Source organism: Pygocentrus nattereri, chromosome 6 (assembly GCF_015220715.1).
Source record: "Pygocentrus nattereri isolate fPygNat1 chromosome 6, fPygNat1.pri, whole genome shotgun sequence".
In the NCBI taxonomy this organism is placed as follows: Eukaryota; Metazoa; Chordata; class Actinopteri; order Characiformes; family Serrasalmidae; genus Pygocentrus; species Pygocentrus nattereri.
Window position 1 is genome coordinate 15,529,107 of NC_051216.1, and position 20,454 is coordinate 15,549,560.

Consider the following 20,454-nt stretch of genomic DNA (forward strand, 5'->3'; position numbering starts at 1 on the left):
CTTCGCCCAGCAAAGCCTCTTGTCCTTGCGTCACACACCAAGTCAAGGCAGCTTTTGGAGGGAAACCTACTTGTATGCTGAGGGTCATGTGGCCATAGCAAAAACTGCAGTCTAGTGAAATACTTCTGCTTCTGATTGATGACAACTACCTAGTTTATTTCATAAGGGTTCAGATGGGTAAAGAAGGAAGAAGCTTGACAATGAGCAGCCACAGAGGAAATAACTGTTGAGAGAAGCTTCCCATGATGGGCAAAGTCATGTCTAATTGTGTAGGACTGTTTTATGACAGTGGCATGGTAACTGGTAAATGTGACTCAAATGGCCTTCAGATTTTTTTCCCCCATTCACGTTCCAGAGGCTAAAGCTACACTGACTCAGTTGAGCTTTGGAGCTTCCTCCAAATACACAATTCCGGATGTTATTTCAATGTTTTGCATCCATGTCTGGCCCTAATTTTTTAGCCTTTAGGATGTTATTTTTCTCCTCTCTCACTTCCTTCCACAAATAAGAGGGGCAACTTTCTTGAGCAACACAACACTCTGACGCTGGCCTCAGGCAAAAACACCAAAATTGATGTCAGTTTCCCGGTAAAAGACTGTGCTGTGAACGTGTTTATGGCTGAATGTCAGCAATAAGTGTCCAGGGATCTGCATTTGGCTCTCTCATTGGCAAACCATGCCCAGTTCATAGAAGGGCTGCAGTAGCTTCCACGCTTTCGTTGTGATTCATTGTGAATGAGCACTATATACTTCATTGCTTCCTTTTAAAGGCCTGGCCTGAGTATCAGCACTTACTCCAGTCCTGTAACTATCCCAGGTGCCTTTATTAACAGTGGTCAGAGCACATGGAGTTCTCTCAAGGCTCTCTCATTTGTGGGCAGCTTAGCCCCCCTCTCCCTAATCTACGCTTTTCTCTTCAGCAGGCAGGTCAAGTACGTCTTTGTATAAATAGCCTGCCAAACAGGGGTCAGAGGTCAGGGCGAAGCAATGCCTTGGGGGGATTGAGTATGAAAGCCCAGGAGGGATCAGTTGTCTCCTCCTTTTGGAACAGGAGGGGCACTGGGAACACCTGAGTGATTCGCAAGGGGGTGGGAATGATCTAGATGGAGAAAACACACCCGTCTCGCTGCCTGCCCCCTTGGAGAATTTGCTAAGAGGGGGCAACCATCCGGCTCCATTTTCCCTAAACAGGTCAGGTGCTTTTCCAGTTTCAGTTTACGAGCTGCTCTGCTGAGGCTGTTAGCAGAGGCCACAGTCTGTAGCCACACATCCCCATACAAAACACTTACCTACTGTGTGAGGCCTCGTGTGACTAAGTCTTTTAGGAGTTGGCGCTCTCTCCACGGCTCCAGTGCTTTGGGAGAGAAGAGTAGAGGATGCCTCTTGTGTGAAGCACTAACTGCCTCTCAGCATGTCGCAACAGATGGCCGAATGGTCAGCTAGGGTCAGAAAGGGTCAGAGCTGTTTGTGGTTGTTGTGACATGGCTAATGTTGTGCAGCATGCAGGTGGATAGCTGGATAGTGACCTATGACCCCTTCTCACCTTCCCCCACGCTTTCTATAGGAATGCTTTAAGCCTGGTGTTTCCAGACCATCTCTGAAATGTCAAGATTTACCAGCCTATATCTGCAGGACTTCCTCAGCACGTACCATACACATCTTAACTTTTTCAGTTGCTTTAAGATTGGTAAAAGTGCTTGCTGTAAGAATTAAAGAATAAAACGTCTACCATCATACAAGTCATTCACAGATGTAGAAATGACAGATTCTGCAGGCTATCCTGCTTGTAACAGGACTCTTGACCTGTGCCACATGTGGATTCAGGTTTGAATCCTCTGCCCTAAGGGCAACAGCATAAACATCCAGACCTTGTACAGTAAACAAGCCCACGTGCTTGTGAAACCACATGAGTCTCTTGTCAATCATAGCTTGGAGCAGTTTCACAGGTGTTGGGTGTCCCTTTGGATGGTGAACAGCACAGGGTTCCTCTTCATAAATCATCATGATGGCTGGCAGGATCAGCTGTCTGTCTTGCTCGATGATGGATTTGTGGCATGGGGTAATGGACATCGCATGAAATATTTTGGCCTGGAGTTGTATTCAGAACGCACAACAGAGCAGTGCTGTCCTAGGATCAGTTTCACTCTTTGGAACATGTGACTAAATTCCTCTCAGGCAGGGGTACATCTGATCCTAGTTCAGTAGCTCCTTCTCAGTGATTCTTTATGAATATGGTTTCCTGGCAGACTGTTTATGCATGTGTCTGTAACCTACTCCAACTTGAAGCCGGTATTTGAGATGCGTAAGTGCTCAATGTGATATTGTCGTATTCTAAATCTGCAGAGTTTGCACTTGGCCAGCACTAGCAGTGCTCTAAATTTGCATTGGGGCGTAATGTCAGAACACAGTGTGCTCTAAGAGTGCCTCTCCACGGGGCCGTGTTTAGCAGCTGTTAATGCCCATTCCTAGATTACACATATCTGTAAGGGATCTCAGAGTGGGATTTCAGTTCTGGGATCTGATTCCGCCATTTCACAAGGAAATTTTAATCAGAAAAACAGATTCCAGATCAGCTCAGCTACTGTGAGACGCTACATGAACATCCCATGCTGAACAGGACAGTCTGTGCTTACAGGGTCCACATAGGATCCAGCCTTTGGACTCTAGTGCCGTCTCAAGAGCTCCGTGTCTCTCTCCTTCACCCCCACCATGCCATTCATCTTGCCTACCAATATCACAACTTTCATCACCACATTCTTTCCAGCATCTGTGATGCCTGGAATGGAACGGGCCACTGACTCTTTTTCATGGTACAGGGTCCTGAGAGGGAACTCCCTAACACCAAAACTGGCCATGTGAACAGGGGCACCATTTGGGTCACATTTATTCACTTTCACTTTGATAAGGTGTCCTTTTTTTAAATTGGTCATGTGCAAGGTACAACTGATTCAATCACAGAACAGGTAAGGCCCTTTCATAGCTGTTAAATGAAGTTACTTGCCATTTTTGGCATTTTTTTATGTTTTAAGGTTGGCTAATATCTTTTAAAAGGCAGCATATGATTAGTAAAAGTAAAACATATGACTAGACCTTTCACCAGTGAGGCTCTCCATAGAGAAATCTGTTCTACTGAGGATGATGGATCATCCAATGTTGAAGTGGAAAGTGGAAGTCAATAGCAACTTAATTCTTCTGAACTAGGAGCAGACCTCCCTTTGAGCCACTTTATAAATTTGGGCTTTTACTGTCTTAAACCAGCTGTTACTGAACACAAAATACAGCAGAAAAGAGGATCAGCTCAAATAGGCCAGTATTTATGTTGCTGTTTTTTTTTTTTTTTCCAGGTTTAGTTTCTGCTGTTTAAAAAGAGTGACTCAATGCATTTGTCGGTAGTTCTAATATATAATCAAACAGTAACGTGCTGAAGTCTGAGACCTTAATTCTCAGTCAAAAAAGCCATTAAGTAAGTTATGTTTATCAAGAAACACTTCTAAGGAGCTAGATATAAGCTAATTCACTTACACAATGGCAGGGAAGCCAAAGGAAAGTAAGTGGAAAAACAGATGTTTCCAAAAGTGGAGTTAAAAAGATTATCAAAAGCTATGGAAAAATGGGATGCTTAACAGCCATGCAATACCTGCTAGACCACCAAAACTGACCTTATCATAAACAGCACTTAATGCTGTCACCTTTAAGAGAAAGGAATCAAGCTGTACTCTTGCTTCAGATCTGAAAAAAAAAAAAAAAATCCACAGGTGTTTCTGTCCATCCTTCCACCGTGACAGGACAACTCAGTGCTATGGGTCTGAAAGGATGTGTAGCTGTCAAGAAACCATTCTGAGAAAAAAAGACAGAAATTAAAGAAATTGCACACCAAGCAAGAAAGCTGCTGATGTTCTCTGAACAATGAATTAGCTACCTCACAGTCCAGACCTCACAATCACTGAATATGTTTGAGATTACTTGGATTGTGAGAAACTTCTAAGACTGAACTTTGTAGCTTTAGAAAATATCCCTGCGGATTTCTTGGAAAAAACTGAAAGCAAGTCTTTTGAAAAGAATGGAAGCTATAATAAAGGCAAAGCATGGACACACTAAATACTGATAAAATGATATTTAGCTATTGAGACTTCTTTGATTTTTCTATTTATTTTGACTTTAAATGGATATAAAACTGGAGTTTGCACAGCCTGTTCATGCTGATCTGAACTGTATGTATATTTGTCTGTTTGCCATCTGTATGTAAACCAGTATGCATGGCTGATGTCTCTGGTAAAGCTTTCTGGTTCTAATCAGGTCTCTGCTTATACATGCAATTGTCTCACGGGAAGTCAGGACAGAGAGGATTCACACTAATTGTAGCGATTAATGTAAACAGGCACACTGCTACGGAGTTCTTCCTCCCTCCAAGTACACTTCCTTCCCTGTCTGGGTCCTTTGCACGTCGGACTTCCCTACTGGCCCAGCTGGAAGTGCCAGTGTGTCTGCACGTCTGGCTAACTGCTTCACTCTCACTTGAGCTATTTCACTCACTGTGCAGTTGGCAGCTTTTCAGGGTCTTATGACCCATACTGCAATCTGTTCGATTAGAGTGCTGATTGATAGAGTCTCCCCTTGCAATTAAAGAGTAAACTGAGAAGTCTGGTAGTGCATAAGCTTGTTAAGTGCTTATTCATTATGTGATGTTTGCTGAATGCTGGGAATTTCACCTAGATCAGTTTCATCATGCTTATTTAAAAGGCTTCTGTGATTTGACACTGTTTACTTGTTACTCTACAATGCTTTGCTACAACAACTAAAATATAAGGGGAGAAATTATAAAAATCAATTCACTAACAAGCTATTGGTGATGATCAGTTTTTTGTTTTTTTTATTCATCAGTTATATGTTTTTCAGATTTTTTAACATGCATTTTTTTAATACTTTGTATTAATCACCAAATAAAATACACCAGTTAATATGAAAAGACCCATTCCCACCATTTCCTCTCAACATGTTTTCTAGGTGAACAACTTAACATGATGGAGTAATACCAATTTTGCTGAATTTAACACAAATAAACATAACATGTAGCCTGGCACATTTTATATTTTGTTTTTTCCCGACATGTTAAACTCAATTCAAATAAATAGAAACTGTGCACTAAAATTAGCATAAAATACATATTTTATTGTTTTCTCTGTAAAGGATGTTAAAATCAACAAGTGTTATTTAAACTATTTTTTTGCATATGACAGTACATCGATCAGGCATAACATGACCTCCCTGCTTCTGTGCTTGTCCATTTTATCAGCTCCACTTACTATATAAGGAGCACTTTGTAGTTCTACAGTTACAGACTGTAGTCCATCTGTTTCTCTGCATAATTTGTTAGTCCCCTTTTACCCTGTTCTTCAGTGGTCAGGACCCCATGGACCCTCACAGAGCAGTCACTGTTTGGGTGGTGGATCATTCTCAGCACTGCAGTGAGACTGGGTGGTGTGTTAGTGTCTGTTGCACTGGTCTGACTGGTTCAGACACAGCAGTGCTGCTGGAGTTTTTAAACACCGCAGTGTCACTGCTGGACTGAGAATAGTCCACCAACCAAAAATATCCAGCCAACAGTGTCCTGTGGGCAGCGTCCTGTGACCACTGATGAAGGACTAGAGGATGACCAACACACACTGTGTAGCAGCAGATGAGATATCGTCTCTGACTTTACATCTACATGGTGGACTAACAAGGTAGGAGTGTCTAATAGAGTGGAGAGTGAATGGACAGTGTTTAAAAGCTCTAGCAGCACTGCTGTGTCTGATCTACTCAGACCAGCAAAACACACACTAACACACCACCACCACATCAGTGTTATTGCAGTGCTGAGAATGATCCACCATCCGAACAATACCTGCTCTGTGAGGATCCATGGGGGTCCTGACCACTGAAGAACCAGGTAAAAGGGGGCTAACGGCTAACAGAGTATGCAGAGAAACAGATGGACTGCAGTCTGTAATTGTAGAACTACAAAGTGCACCTATATAGTAAGTGGAGCTGAACAATGAGCATAGAAACAAGGAGGTCATGATGTTATGCCTGATCGGTGTATATAAAACATATTTAATAATCCCCATATACCCTCCAGGGAATGCTCAGCTTTTAAGTAAGTCTGAAAAAAAAGTCTTTGATGGGTGCTGAGCTGCATCAAGGCAAATGAGTGCCTCAGAAGAATCTATTTTTTTGTGGTAATTTCGAGTTGTTTTTTGCTGTTAGAAGTTATTTTGAAAAACCATAAGTAATACAGTATATTTCCAAAAGTATTCACTCACCCATCCAAATCATGGAATTCAAATGTTCCAATCACTTCCATGGCCACAGGTGTAAAAAACCAAGCACCTAGGCCTGCAGACTGCCTCTACAAAAACATTTGTGAAAGGATGGGTCACTCACAGGAGCTCAGTGAATTCCAGCATGGTACTGTATAGGATGCCACCTGTGCAACAAGTCTAGTCATGAAATTTCCTCACTACTAATTATTCCAGTCAACTGTCAGTGGTATTATCACAAAGTTGAAGCCACGTAAAATGAGCAGATGCTGAGGCGCGTAGTGCTCAGAGGTCGCCAACTTTCTTCAGAGTCTATCAATACAGACCTCCAAACTTCATGTAACCTTCAGATTAGCTCAAGAACACTGCATAGAGAGCTGCATGGTAATTGGTTTCCTTGGCCGAGCAGCTGCATTAAACCTTACATCACAAAGTGCAATGCAAAGTGTCGAATGCAGTGGTGTAAAGCGCTGCCACTGGACTCTAGAGCAGTGGAGATGTGCTCTCTGGAGTGACGATTCAAGCTTCTCCATCTGGCAATCTGATGGGTGAGTCTGGGTTTGGTGGTTGCCAGGAGAATGGTACTTGTCTGTCTGCATTGTGCCAGGTGTTATGTTTGGTGGAGGGAGAATTATGGTGTGGGATTGTTTCAGGAGTTGGGCTTGGCCCCTTGGTTCCAGTGAGAGGAACTCTTAATGCTTCAGCAGACCAAGAGATTTTGGACAATTTTAAGCTCTGACCTTTGTGGGAACAGTTTGGGGATGACCCCTTCCTGTTCCAACAAGACTGCACACCAGTGCACAAAGCAAGGTCTATAAAAACATTTGATGAGATGGCCGACATGATATTAAACCCTATGGATTAAGAATGGGATCTGTTGTTTCATATACATGTTAAGGCAGATGACCGAATACTTTTTGGCAATATAGTGTGTGTGTGTGTGTGTGTGTGTGTGTGTGTGTGTATAGAAAAAGGAGCGCAGCATCCTGTGTCAGCTGTAGCATAAGTCAAAGCCATGCACAGAGGGCTTGTGAGTGCTGAACTGGTCCTGAATGGCCTTGCTGGCTTACACTGCATAGCTCTATAAAATATGCACTGATCAGAGTGTTTCATTAATTTAACGAGTTCCCTCTGCACAGAGGGAGCCTGCTCCAAACCCAAAAATCTCCAAACCGGCCAATGCTGGGACACGCACTCAAGGCAGCCCTGAACTGTCCAGGCTGGGGCTTGTGGGTAATCACTTTGCTGTGCTGCTGTGCCATGTGAGTACAGCGGCCTTACTAAAACAAACAGGCTAGGAGGCTAGAAGGATACAAATCAGGGATGGCTGCTCTACTAAAGAGCAGCAGAGGGAGAGTGAGATGGGGGTGATAGGTTATGATTGTGAAGTTGGGATCATCTTTCCTAATAGGAAGGGAGCATTTAATATTTGGCATAGCGAGGAGAGGAAACTGTGGTTAGGGTGACGGTGATAGAATGTGCAGCATGCGCCTGTACATGGGGCCTCCCTGGCTGGCTGATGGGCACAACCAGGTGGGGCAGTGGGACCAAGCACCACCTGTCCGCTATTGCCTCATCAATGCAAATTAGTTTGGGATGTCTGGAACAGTATCCTCTGGTCCCTAGCTGACCCCTTGGCAATTGTATCCTGCCCTGGATGGAGTCTGCCCAGAGGATGGCCATGGCCATCGGTACATGGTTGGTACCCTTTTCACTGCCAAGACACGAACTGTGTGAAGGCATTAGCGCTGACATTTTAAATCCACAGGGTGATGAGGATTAAAGCTTGAAATATCATTGTGAACTCAATGGCACTTCACTGTTCACATCGGGTTTGATCAGGTTCAGACAAAATGCATTTTTAGATAAAATGCATTACCAATTAACATGCCCATCACCAATCTAAAGTTGATTTTTTGCTACTCCTAAAAAAAAATGAAGGTCCCACAACGGTTTCTTTGGAGCAATGCTAATGAAGAAGCAATTTTGGTACCCTAAAGGACCTTCGATTAATGAGATTTCTTACTGCAAACAATGCTTATTTGAAACGTGAGGAAGGTGATTCAACAAAAGTCTGTTTGACTCACAAACTACATTTTTAAATACATTTTTTAAAACGTATGAATAGGAACATAAGCCACTCTACAGTCTGTCTTATTGATACTCTGATAAACTCGCTACACAGTCACCTAAAGAAAATTACAGTGCATCTAACAATTAAGGAAGCCTCATGTATCCCTTATATAGTTATAGAAACATGGTAGCACACACAGATCCAATTCTACATGCACATGTGATTTACTTTGCACACACAGCAACTCCTCTGGCAGCAGATTTAAGCAAGTTATAGCCAAATTCTCTGAATGGATAGCTGGTTTAAGGTTCTATAGGGCTAATGGAACAATTTTTGTAAATGAGATACACATGTGTAGAACCTTAAAGAACTTTCACATATTGTAAAGCTTATTAACCAAACCAAGGTTTTTCCTAGTCCCATGCAGGCCAAGCCAAGAATTAGAAGCTCCTGTTAATAGGAAGGTACATGTATTACCTTCAACAATTTTAAAAATCTGAAACAGTGGAGTCGCTTATGTTGCTGGCAGGGAGCTCCACAAGCATGTGTGCAAAAATAGATGTGGATACACTTTAAAGAGTGGGCTCAGGTCAGGTTTGGAATTCAAATGTGCCTCGGCCTGAATATAACCTAAAAACATTCTCTGCCCAACTCAACCCTCAACACAAATCCAAAACTGCAGTCCAGCAAAATTCTGTCCAAATTCGCATTACATTTTATTTGACTACAGTTGGGTTTGGATTTAATATCTGATGTTGAGGGTCAGGTCAAGTTGGGTCATATTTGGGCAGAGAATTCAGGTTTGGTTCAAAATTTCAGGCCCGATTACAGCTCTAGCGTGGAGCACCCAGTCGCTGCCAGAAAGTCCATCAATAAAGCAGAATCTGCTCCAGTGCTGCAGCAAGCCAGAATGTGGATGGCTTGGAAGGAAGTGGGTGATTGTGATACAGTCAGTGGTCTGGACGCTGGATGTCACTGACGGCCCACATTTCCTCTCAGCTCATCTGGTCCAGGCACATGTTAGTTGGGGCTGACGGATTGAGCAGTCAGGAACTGGGAGACATACAGAAAGCTTAGGGGTGTATGGTGTGTGTTTGTAGGCTATAGGACTGTGTGGGGAGAGTAATTGCTTCTCACAGGACTATAGTTCTGTTGTTCGTGCTGCTTTGGGCCCACCTGCTGCCTGACCTTGACCCGGGCCATTTCAGCTTCAGCTGGCCGAGAGGAGGCGAGGTGACCCGGGCCTTGTTCCACCCAACTAGCCCTCAGGGCTCAGGGGAGATAGATGGTGACCCTATGACCTTCTCCATTCCTGTCGACTCGGTAGCACAAGGCCAGCTGGCTGCAGCAGGTGGCTGGGCTCATTTTCCCAGAGGTGCGTCCATAATGGCAGATCCTGGGGGATGGACGTACTCACACTGAACACAAAGCAGGATCCCGAATCTGATCCAGGGCCTGCTCACTGAGCACATTCGTAATTGAGGGAGTCCTGGGCAGAACTGTTCAATCCAGGATGAGCTAAATGAGTCTCTTCTGTTTTCTTTTCCTTTATGTTAAAGTTTTATTTTTTCCCTTAACAGCTCATGAGTGTGTGCTTGAAGCAATTAGGTCCCCCTGTTTGTGTTTTACAGAACTGAGACGTCATCCACCACCCTGGAGTTTATAACTAATATACTCTGATAGGAAATAACATTTAAACACTTATAAATGACAAGGGAATTGCAGCGCTTTCGAAATCGGCCCAATGTGACACTCCAAACAGCTGGTGTGTTGTGCGTTAGAGACTGTCGTTTTGTTTAACTTAATATGTCATATAGGTTTAATGACTTATTAAATACACAAAACTTTTTGAAAAAAATCGAAGTGATTTTTCATCCTCTGGGAATTTAAATTGTGAACAGATTTTCCCTTTAGCACAGTGAGAATGACCCAATGCAGGGAACTGGCTCCAGGAAACAAACTAGATACAATCGCAACACCCATAATTAAAAGTATTACTCACATTGATGTGTGCTCTGAGGCATCTCTACTCCAGCTCTCGCCTGGCACAGAGAAATGTACCCTGCTGCCTGCCATGTGGGTACTGTCACAAGCGTTCCAGTGATCTTTTGGATGTGTGTGTGTGTGTGTGTGTGTGTGTGTGTGTGTACACGCACTTGTGCATTCTCATATATACTATGTAATATGTGTGGAATTGTGTAGTTAATGTGCTTGTGAGTGTACACTGCCCATCAAAAGTATGCTGACATCAAAATCTTTTTTTTGTGAATATGCAACTTTTTTGTCTATTTGCAATAATATGCAATTAGCATGTTGACTGGGAATTACAAGTGGTGCAACCCAAATGTTGGGAGATTGTTGGGAGTTCAATCCCCAGTGATGCCACAACCAGATGGGGCTGGAAGTCCAAATGGGGAATTGAATTCACTCTCTATAGGTGGGTAGAATGACTATTAATGTATTCAATGTGTTAGCAGCAGTCCAAAAAGCCTAATGTGTCTTGGACGAAGCATATGCTAGCCTTCATCCTCCCAGCTTGGAAGCACTGTAATGAGGGAGACCTAGCTAGCAGGTGGAATTGCCCACAACCAAACTGGGGGTAAAATAGGATAAAAATGCTTAAAACAAACCAAGCAAACCAGGTTTATTCTGAGGTTTGCAAAGCGTATGACATGTAAATATTTGTATTTGAGATTGTATTTATTTGAGAATAAAGACTTTTTAGGAGTCATTCATGCAGTTTATTCAGATATTAATACATTGATTTGCACATGTGTATAACTAATGATATCTTGCACACCAATTGCAGTTTTCCATATGATAAAAATGCAACATTTATTCTTTTCCATTTTTATGAACTTTTTCAGGTAACATGAACTCACTGAACAGTAACCTTTGTCTCTATTTTTTCACCTCATAGCAACATTGCAAACTTTGATAAATAGAACTAGGCCTTCAGGCAAAGACTGAATTTCTTTGAAGCTTATTTCTGCTAGCACCTCCATGTTGGTGCTATTTCAAATGAACATGTTTTGGCCATGTTATCCAAAACATTCAGCTTGAACATTATTCCATGTTCCAGATTTTATTTGAAGCTTGTAACAGACATTACATTAACATTTATGGCATTTGGCTGACGCTCTTATCCAGAGCGACTTACAACTTGATCAGTTTATACAGGTAGGCGAAGGTGGTGTTAGGAGTCTTGCCCAAGGACTCTTATTGGTATAGTGTAGGGTGTTTACCCAGATGGGGATTGAACCCCTGTCTACAGCGTAGAAGGCAGAGATGTTATCCACTACACTAACCAACCACATCAATGTGTATTTACCCTGTAACAGTTTTACAGCCACTTTTTCTGTCCTAGCATAGAGCTGCCATGCTTTTCTATTTCTAACAGCCATCTGAAATGCACTGGTGATGCTACAGCTTGCACCCAGTCAGTGACATATCTAGAACCAGGGTTAAAAAGGTTACTTAAAGATATTCCCTTACTAATTACCTGTTAAAGTAATACAAAGGATTACTAAATTAAATTAAAGTAATCTGATTACTTTGTTACTTTTTAATCACTCGTTTTAGTTTAATTTCATCTAAACTTTTTAATAAGCATTTAACTTCATACATACCAAACACTAAAAAAATACACTTCTACAAATCAGAAAGACAGAATATAAGTGACTTAAATTCAGACGTGTAAAATTCTGGTCCAGAAAGTAAAAATCCTTCCCAGGATTTTGTTCCAACTGCCTGGACAGCTCTGCTGGTGGTTTGATCTAACAAGAGAAGCCAGGGCATTGGAACAAAATCCTGGGAAGGACTTTTACTTTCTGGACCGGAATTTTACACCTCTGCTTTAAATTTCACAGAAATATTCACTAATCTTACATTTAGCGAAACAGCCAAACCTAAGTGGAGCAATATATGGAAATATTTAAAATTTAAGTTTACACAAATTTGCTCCCCAGGAAAAAACTGACTCAAAAAAAACAATCAAATCTGATTGTCTGAGCCGCATTCGAAGCTGTTGTGAAATATACGTGATGTATGCACACCTATGACTGCCTTAGAGCAACTAAAGCCTGTATTAAAGCACCATGCCATGAAAAATCAATGTGCTATTAATAGAGTAATCTCTCTAATACTGCTTGCATGGAGTAGTAAGTATACTGATGAAGTAAGAACTAGTTTTTTGTTTTAAACTGAGCGACTTATGACTTATTTTCTTACCTAGAACTAGGCTGTTCAGCTAACAGGCAAAAATATAGCTAACAGCCTAAACAACTCCATTACTATCATAGGCTTAAATTGAAATATTTATGATGTGATTTGATGACTGCAAAACAGCAATATAAAAGTCTAAACAATGTCACTTGAACGGCTTACACAAGTTAGGATCGGTTGTGTGCTAGCAATTAGACCTTTTTTACAAATGTCAAAATAATTAGTTTGCCCTCTGCTTTGTCTGCTTTGGGTCAAACCTATATGTAAAAGCACTCATTAGATTCCAGGTGTTGAATGAGGCAGTGAGACTCCATCCATGCATTTTCTAAGCCACTTCTCCGTCAGGGTCGGGGGGGGGGGGGACGACAGACAGTCACTCACACACTCACACCTAGGGGCAATGTAACATGTCCAATTGGCCTGACTGCATGTCTTTGGACTGTGGGAGGAAACCGGAGAACCCGGAGGAAACCCACGCAGACACGGGGAGAACATGCAAACTCCACACAGAGAGGACCCCGGTCACCTGGCAGGGGAATTGAACCCAGACCCTCCTCGCTGTGAGGTGACAGCGCTACCCACCGTGCCACCGTGCCGCCCGGCAGTGAAACTCTCCTTTTCCAAAATGAAAAGTAGCTCACCCAACGATATTTTTGTATTTGTATGTCTGTTTTTGTTGATTTTTCTGTTGTACGAATGTGAAAAATTGTGTTCAAATATTTATTTGTGTAATGTTCAGTGTTTAAGTCAAAGGCCATGCATTTTATCCCATTCTTGTGATGTCATCACTCATCAGCATTCATATCTTTTATCCTATGGTGGTGTTTAAACCACTATAGATACTACTAAACAACTATTTTATGTTAAGAAAAAAGCTGATTTATGTTAACAATCTTTTTTTAGCTATTTTTTCTCATATAACTGGAAAGTAACAGTGTAAATCAAACATCACTCATTGCTCACATTTCAAAAGAAAGCAAAATGTTCTAAGGCTGCTGAAGGCCAGTGTATGTTTGAGGTTGTGTAGTTAGTGTTGTGTACATCCAGTCCATGTATATTTGATGGAAGGGGTCCAGAGAGGTATGGGCTCCTGTCTACTACCCTGCTCTTACTGGGCTGACTCCAACAGACATATTCATAATCACTTTATTAATTTGACATAAGCCAACAAACACATTTAGGGCAGAGGAAAACACCCACATGCACAAACAGGACTGCTGTGTAGTGACACATTTGACTCCCTCATAAACATATCCATTCTCACTTTGCTGGAGACAGAGTGATCTCATATGTTGTTTTGAATGCAACGCTCCATGTTTCGTTTGCAGTTTATTCTCCAAATGATCTTTTAAGCAGACGTTGTTTGTTTTTGAGACATATGCTCTATTTACTTTGAACATAGACCTACAATGTTTAGTGGAAAACAAATTTATTCACCAAAGATGTACGTAACGGAATGAATTCTGAAGAGAAATAATTAGGTCAGATTCAAGTGATTATAAAAAATATATATTTATGTAGACATGAAAAATATACAGTCCTGAACAAAAAACTAATTATCCTTCATTTATTTAATGTGCCATCAGAATGCCCAATAAGTGTTTATTTTTAAGGATATTAGATACAAGATAATCCACTCGGAAGAAGAAAGAAAACGTTAACGGAAAACAGGAGTTGTAGACCACCAAAGATGTAGAGAACCATTAGAGACCTGGTAGACCACCAGAACTGACACCATCAGATAAAACAGTACTAAGAGCTTTCATCTTTGAGAGAGAGAGAGCGAGAGAGAAGAAAATAAAGCTCCACTCTTGCTTCAGATCTGAAAAAGTCCACAGGTGTTTCTGTTCATCCTTCCACTGTGAGACTGAAAGGATGTGGTGTTGTCAAGAGTTCAGATCAGCTCAGTCTGCTACAGTAGAATCTGGTATTGTGGACAATCAGGTAAACGCCTGATTCAAATATCTTCAGGAAAATGCTGCAGATCTCAGTTCTGACAAGAATAATAAAATACTAAAATTTCATTGGTTTATTTTAGTAAGTCTGTAAAGACGTGTAGTTGTGAAGATGCATTTACTGAGAAAGAAGAGGAATAATGCTGGTGTTCTCAGAACAATGAACTGACCACACCAGTGTCCAGACCTCTAGATTAATTCATGTTTGGGTTTACTTGGATTGTGAGAAGCAGAAATTTAACCAACTTCTAAGACTGAACTTTCAAGGTGTGAAGAAATTTCTTGGCAGATTTCTTTGAAAAACTGAAAGCAAGTCAATTGAAAAAGAATAAAAGAAACTGATATGTGTACACGCCTGTGTGTGTGTGTGTGTGTGTGTGCATACATATAGATATATTGCTACTGAAAATTAGAAATTTACAGGAGATGGAAAAAAAACGCACTTTACTTTTAATGTAAGTCAGTAGGACCGGTGCAACCCCCCCCCCACACCACCACCACCAAGACCCATCTTTTTGGTCTTAACATTTGAATTCTTCATAATGTAAAGGCAAACAGGCATTTTCAAATTGTCAAAAAACTGAAATTCATCAAGTATGAAGATACAATGTTTTATGTCATTTATATTATAGTGGTTTCTGTATAATTTCAGTTAATTGTACATGATGCTAAAAAATCAAAAAGTTGTACTTTTGTCAAAAATAATTGGAAATTAAATAAATGCTGGGTGATCTTTGACTTTTGCACAGTACTGAAGATTTTACAATATTCCTCATAAAAGTGTGTCAACACATCCAACTGTCGTCATGGCTACCTTGTACTGACAGTGAGAGATTTGGGGAGACTAATAGAGCCATGAATCATTGCATCAGCACTTGCATCTCCAGAGACCCTGTTAATTACGTCTGCTTGATATACATCCAGCAACACAGCCGCAACTCTAACTGTAACATCTTTGACTGGATTCCAAAGGCTTAGTGTGCTCAATTTTCTCATCAGGTGTGTGTTAAAAGCAATTAGCAATGATATTTATAAAGGAGCTAAGTTTCCACTGCTTTCCAAACAGTAGACATTTGCTTACAATTACGATGAGAAAGACTAATCTCATTATTTCTTCCAGAATACATAATTTCTCATTTGTATGAAAGACAGTAATTACCTCACTAAATGGGAAGCCAAACACAGATGATCTCAAATGCAAGCTGTCTATGGAAATTGTGAATCATCTTCCCTATAGATGAGCACGCTCTATAAATAAAGGATCTCCCGTTCAGAGATGAATGCATGGCCGTTGGCCCTAACCGGACTCTCCTCTGTTCCTGTCCCAAACATTCCAAACAAACAAGGCTCCTCCAGCTCCACCTCGGTGTAATCCCCAGATGAGTGGAAAACAAGACGTCTTAGGACATGTGATAGTCAGTGACTGATATGATGGATGGGATAGTCTGGAAGAAAAACGTAAGCCATGTGCAGTGGAAGATGTGATGATGATTGTCTTGTAGCTTATGACTCAATTTGGCACTAATCTTATGTTGCACACAATATGCTTCATTATTTAGGGCCTGGATCTAAAATTAAGCAATAAGGTTTTCACTGAGCACAAACTTACTGCACTGAATTGCACACAAATAACAATCATGTTCATGTTCACCCTTTTTGCAATTACATTTCATGTTTTTGAAAGATTCTGAGATTTCAATTGCATGTGATCCAAGGTGAGAACCTTGAGGCATGCATTAGTGACATCACGGCTAGACTACTGCAATGTTCTTTTCTCTGGCCTCTTTATCAAAACTCACTATGTCACAGTATGTTCAAAATGCTGCTGCTAGGATCGTCACCTTTTCAAAAAAAATAAAAAATCACATCACCCCAGTTCTTCAGAGTCTTCACTGGTTGCCCATTACATTCTGTGTTCAGTACAAGGTTCTCCTTATAACATATAAAGCTCTGCATGGTCTGGCTCCCCAGTACTTGGAGAGTTTCTTCATCTGGACGTCCCATCCTGTACTTAGAGATCACAAAATCTAGGCCTTCTTCATGTTCCAAGGTTTAATTTGACTTCTATGTGTGGTCAACCATTTAATGTAGTAGCTTCCAAATTATGGAATGCTCTCCTCCAGTCTATTCGGGATGCAACCTCTCTACCTTCATTTAAATCTCTGTTAAAGACTTACTTGTTTTCACTGTGTTATTGTTCTTCTGTTCATAATTGAATGTTTACCTGTATTGTCCTTTTGTTTAATGTATTGAGGTTATTTGATTGTAAAGCGTCCTTGAGCATGGGAAAAGTGATGATGATGATGGTGGTGGTGGTGGTGGTGGTGGTGGTGGTGGTGATGGTGATGAGGTGGTTACCACCTTATAAGTACCTCGGTGTTCATCTTTGTGATAAGGTGGGATGGGCAGAGAATGCAGACAAGCTGTCCAAGACAGACCAGAGCCAGCTCTACTTTCTGAGGAGTTTGGTGTGAGAGGCCAGCTGATGAGAACGTTCTATGATTCTGTGGTGTCAAGTGTCATGTTCTATGCTGTTGTGTGCTGGGGCAGCAGTATTACTGTGAAAGACACTAACAGAATGAACAAGATTGTTAGAAAGGCCAGACTCAATCCCAGGGGCTAATTTGTGGTGGTGGAGAGAAGGGTGTTGGAAAAGCTGTCAGTGATCATGAAGAATGGTCCACCAAACAGTGAAGGCACAGAGGAGTACACTGGGCAGCAGACTGGCCAAGCCTCACTGTAGGAAGGAACACTTTCGCAGATCATTTCTTCCTGCAACCATCAGACTGGACATTCTCCACACTCTAATTCATCTATTACTCATTACTCATGCATCATTGAACATCTTTCATCATCTGCACTGCACATTATTACTGCTTATTCTGCACTGGTCATGCTCTTTTGCACAAGACTGTATGTTATTGTATGTTACTGTGTGTTACATCAGTAAGGCAGCGTGTACTTTGAGTGCAACAATATTGGAACTGTAAACTGCCTCATCTGTGGTTTACTGTTATTATAACACTGCAATAATAACTAACAGTTACTGTGACTTTTACTGTAGCAGTAACGGTAACTCCAATTGTCAATGTACACAAGTTCAACCAACGTCCATGCTGTTTTTTGCACCACAGCAGATCTTAGCACAAACACACACCTTAACACACACACAATGTGTTTGTGTGTGTGTGTATATATATATTTCATAATGAGTAGTTGTAGTAATATTGCATAGTATTTCATGCTATGCAGTTCTTTATTGTATTCTACTATTTTACCTTATTATGTGTATTCTGTGGTGTTCCTGTATGTTTGCTACTGGATCTTATTTCCCTTTTAGGATTAATAAAATGTTATCTACTTGGTGCATTGGTCATTTTGAAATGTTGCAACTGCAGTGGCCTCTGGGTCCTTTTTTTTATCAAATTACAACTAGCAGAGGTGGCAGAAGAGGTATGGTGGATGGTGGGAGGGAGGGAGCGAGGGCAGGAGGTGGCACCACACTACCTTTATTGGTTCTTAAAGTAGGTTTGTGGAACAGCAGCTGACTGACTGACTGACAAATGACAACATTCTCTGACAGACAAAAGACAACAGGTTCACTAGCTGACTGACTAAATAAACTAACTTTCAGCACTACATCTAGCAAATGTCATGTCTACAATAACGTCACAATAAACCTATTCATAAACAGTGTCTGTGTATGTTTTGAACCAGTGGGTACACTAGGTTCTTCCTAAGTCCTTCCATTCTAAAGGAAGATGAGACCCTTTGCTGGCTGAAAAGTTAATGAGAGAACTCTTAATGTTCAACTTGCCATTTGTCCTGTGTGTCCTGTGTGTTCCAATAAAAACAGCCAGTATCCTTGTGTTTCAAATGTTTGTGAAACATTAATGTGACTTTTGACTTTTAAGGTCTCTCCCCACTCAAAGTGATAGGATATTTCATAGTGTGGAACATAAACAGTGACCAATCATTTCTTCTCATGACAGATGTGTTGAGAGAGGAATGAAATATATTTTCTTCAGGACACTGTGCTACATTTAACAAAAAACAGCAGCAGACAGAAAATAAAGACAATAAATACAGACAAACTATACACAAAAATGGTTCTTTACAATACACAACAATTATACAACCATTAAACACAGGACAACAGAGAAACTGTCTACAGCAGCAGTAACAGTTGCATATTTTTATCAGTGCATTTTTGTTCAGGAAATGTCCCACCCCCTAGCTGAAATGGAGATTTTCGATTGGTAGCATCTCAAACAACATACTACTACACTGGAACTACTACAATCAAACAACATACTACTACACTGGAACTACTACAATCAAACAACATACTACTACACTGGAGAACAATACAACACTACTAGCAGTGCATTCACCAGTGTAGTGCATAGAGTAGAGTATTATGTGGTTTGAGACAGCATTGAATTCAGGAGGCCTTGGTCAGAAATTTTACATGGATGAGTTGAACCAATGCAAGAGGAAAATAACTGTCATTACTGCTGCAAGAAATCAAGCTGAGGTCTTAGGTTCATCATAATGGTCTACTGTAGATGCTTTTGTAGATGCTCTCCCTGTCCATGATTAGCATTTGACTAAATACCAATTAAATGCAGCTTATTCAGTATGAACTTGGTCCCAATCCAATGCTAGTGCTGTGTGACCAGATAGTTTGTTAGCTTCAATAGATGAGCTATAGGGGACCAACAAAAAAATGTGGATTTTTTGTAACTTCAGGGTATAACAGGGATGCATGACAAGTTTGGGGGCCAAACTCCAGTCAGGCTTTATCCTGAATGGAAAGGATTCCATTTTTTCAGGCTACTTCAGGCTACGAAAATGAGAAAGTCACATGTTTGCACCCGCTCAAGCTTTTAAGGATCATCTGTCTTGGAAAACATGCCCTTTGTGGCACAATTACAGCAACAAAGGCTACTTTGGTTTACTATCAAAATGATCTCTGGACACAAATATTCCCAGGATACAAAATCTGTCATGCGTCATTTGAATGTCATGCATTTGCTCCATGGAAACATATCAAAAGCAACTAAAAATGATTAAGGAGCACGACATGTGTTTAGGAACTCAATTTCCAGGCGTTCCTGATCCATGCAAATCATCTCAGTGCATGCGACGGGCACATTGCGGTCTGACTGTTGTGCAGCAGTGTATTTTTAGCCTGACAGCTTGCGGTCACTTAAACGAGGGAGTTCTAACCATCTTCCTGATAAAGGCAGATGAAATATGATGTGTCTCTAACGTGAAACATACCATGAAAAGTCATGGGCTCTATTTTTGGAGAGTAAAAAACATTTTCAATTTAAAGATGCACCTCTTGCAATGCCTCGAACTTGAGTCTCAAGTGAACTGTGTAAAATGAAAAGCGGGTCCAGCAGACCAGCCACGGAGAATTTATTAATCCACATCTGCTACTGTCATCACTGCAGCTACAGAGTAGCTGGGGAAAGGACATTACTGATGGCTGCATGGCTGTGTGTGTGTTCTCTGTATAAAAGTAGATGAATTACTTACAGGGAGTCTTAAGTTCTGCTCGGCTCAGAGGATGCAGAACAGGAAAATGACTAACGGCTCCTGTCCTTCACTACACAATTTATCTTAAAGGAGTCTTTTTTACATTTCATAATAGCTTTGTGTGTGTGTGTGTGTGTGTGTGTTTGTGCGCGCGCTTTCAGCAGTAATTATTTTTACATTGCACTCTGACATTCTGACATTGTTCTTGCCACATGTTGCTGACTCACTGCTAGTTATATGAATGACAGCTTATTACAGCACCAGAGTACAAAGAAACACATGTCTGAGTGAAAAACACTGTAAAGTAGAAAGGCAACGTTCCAGGTAATGGGCATTCATTAGCATTGCTTGAGTCC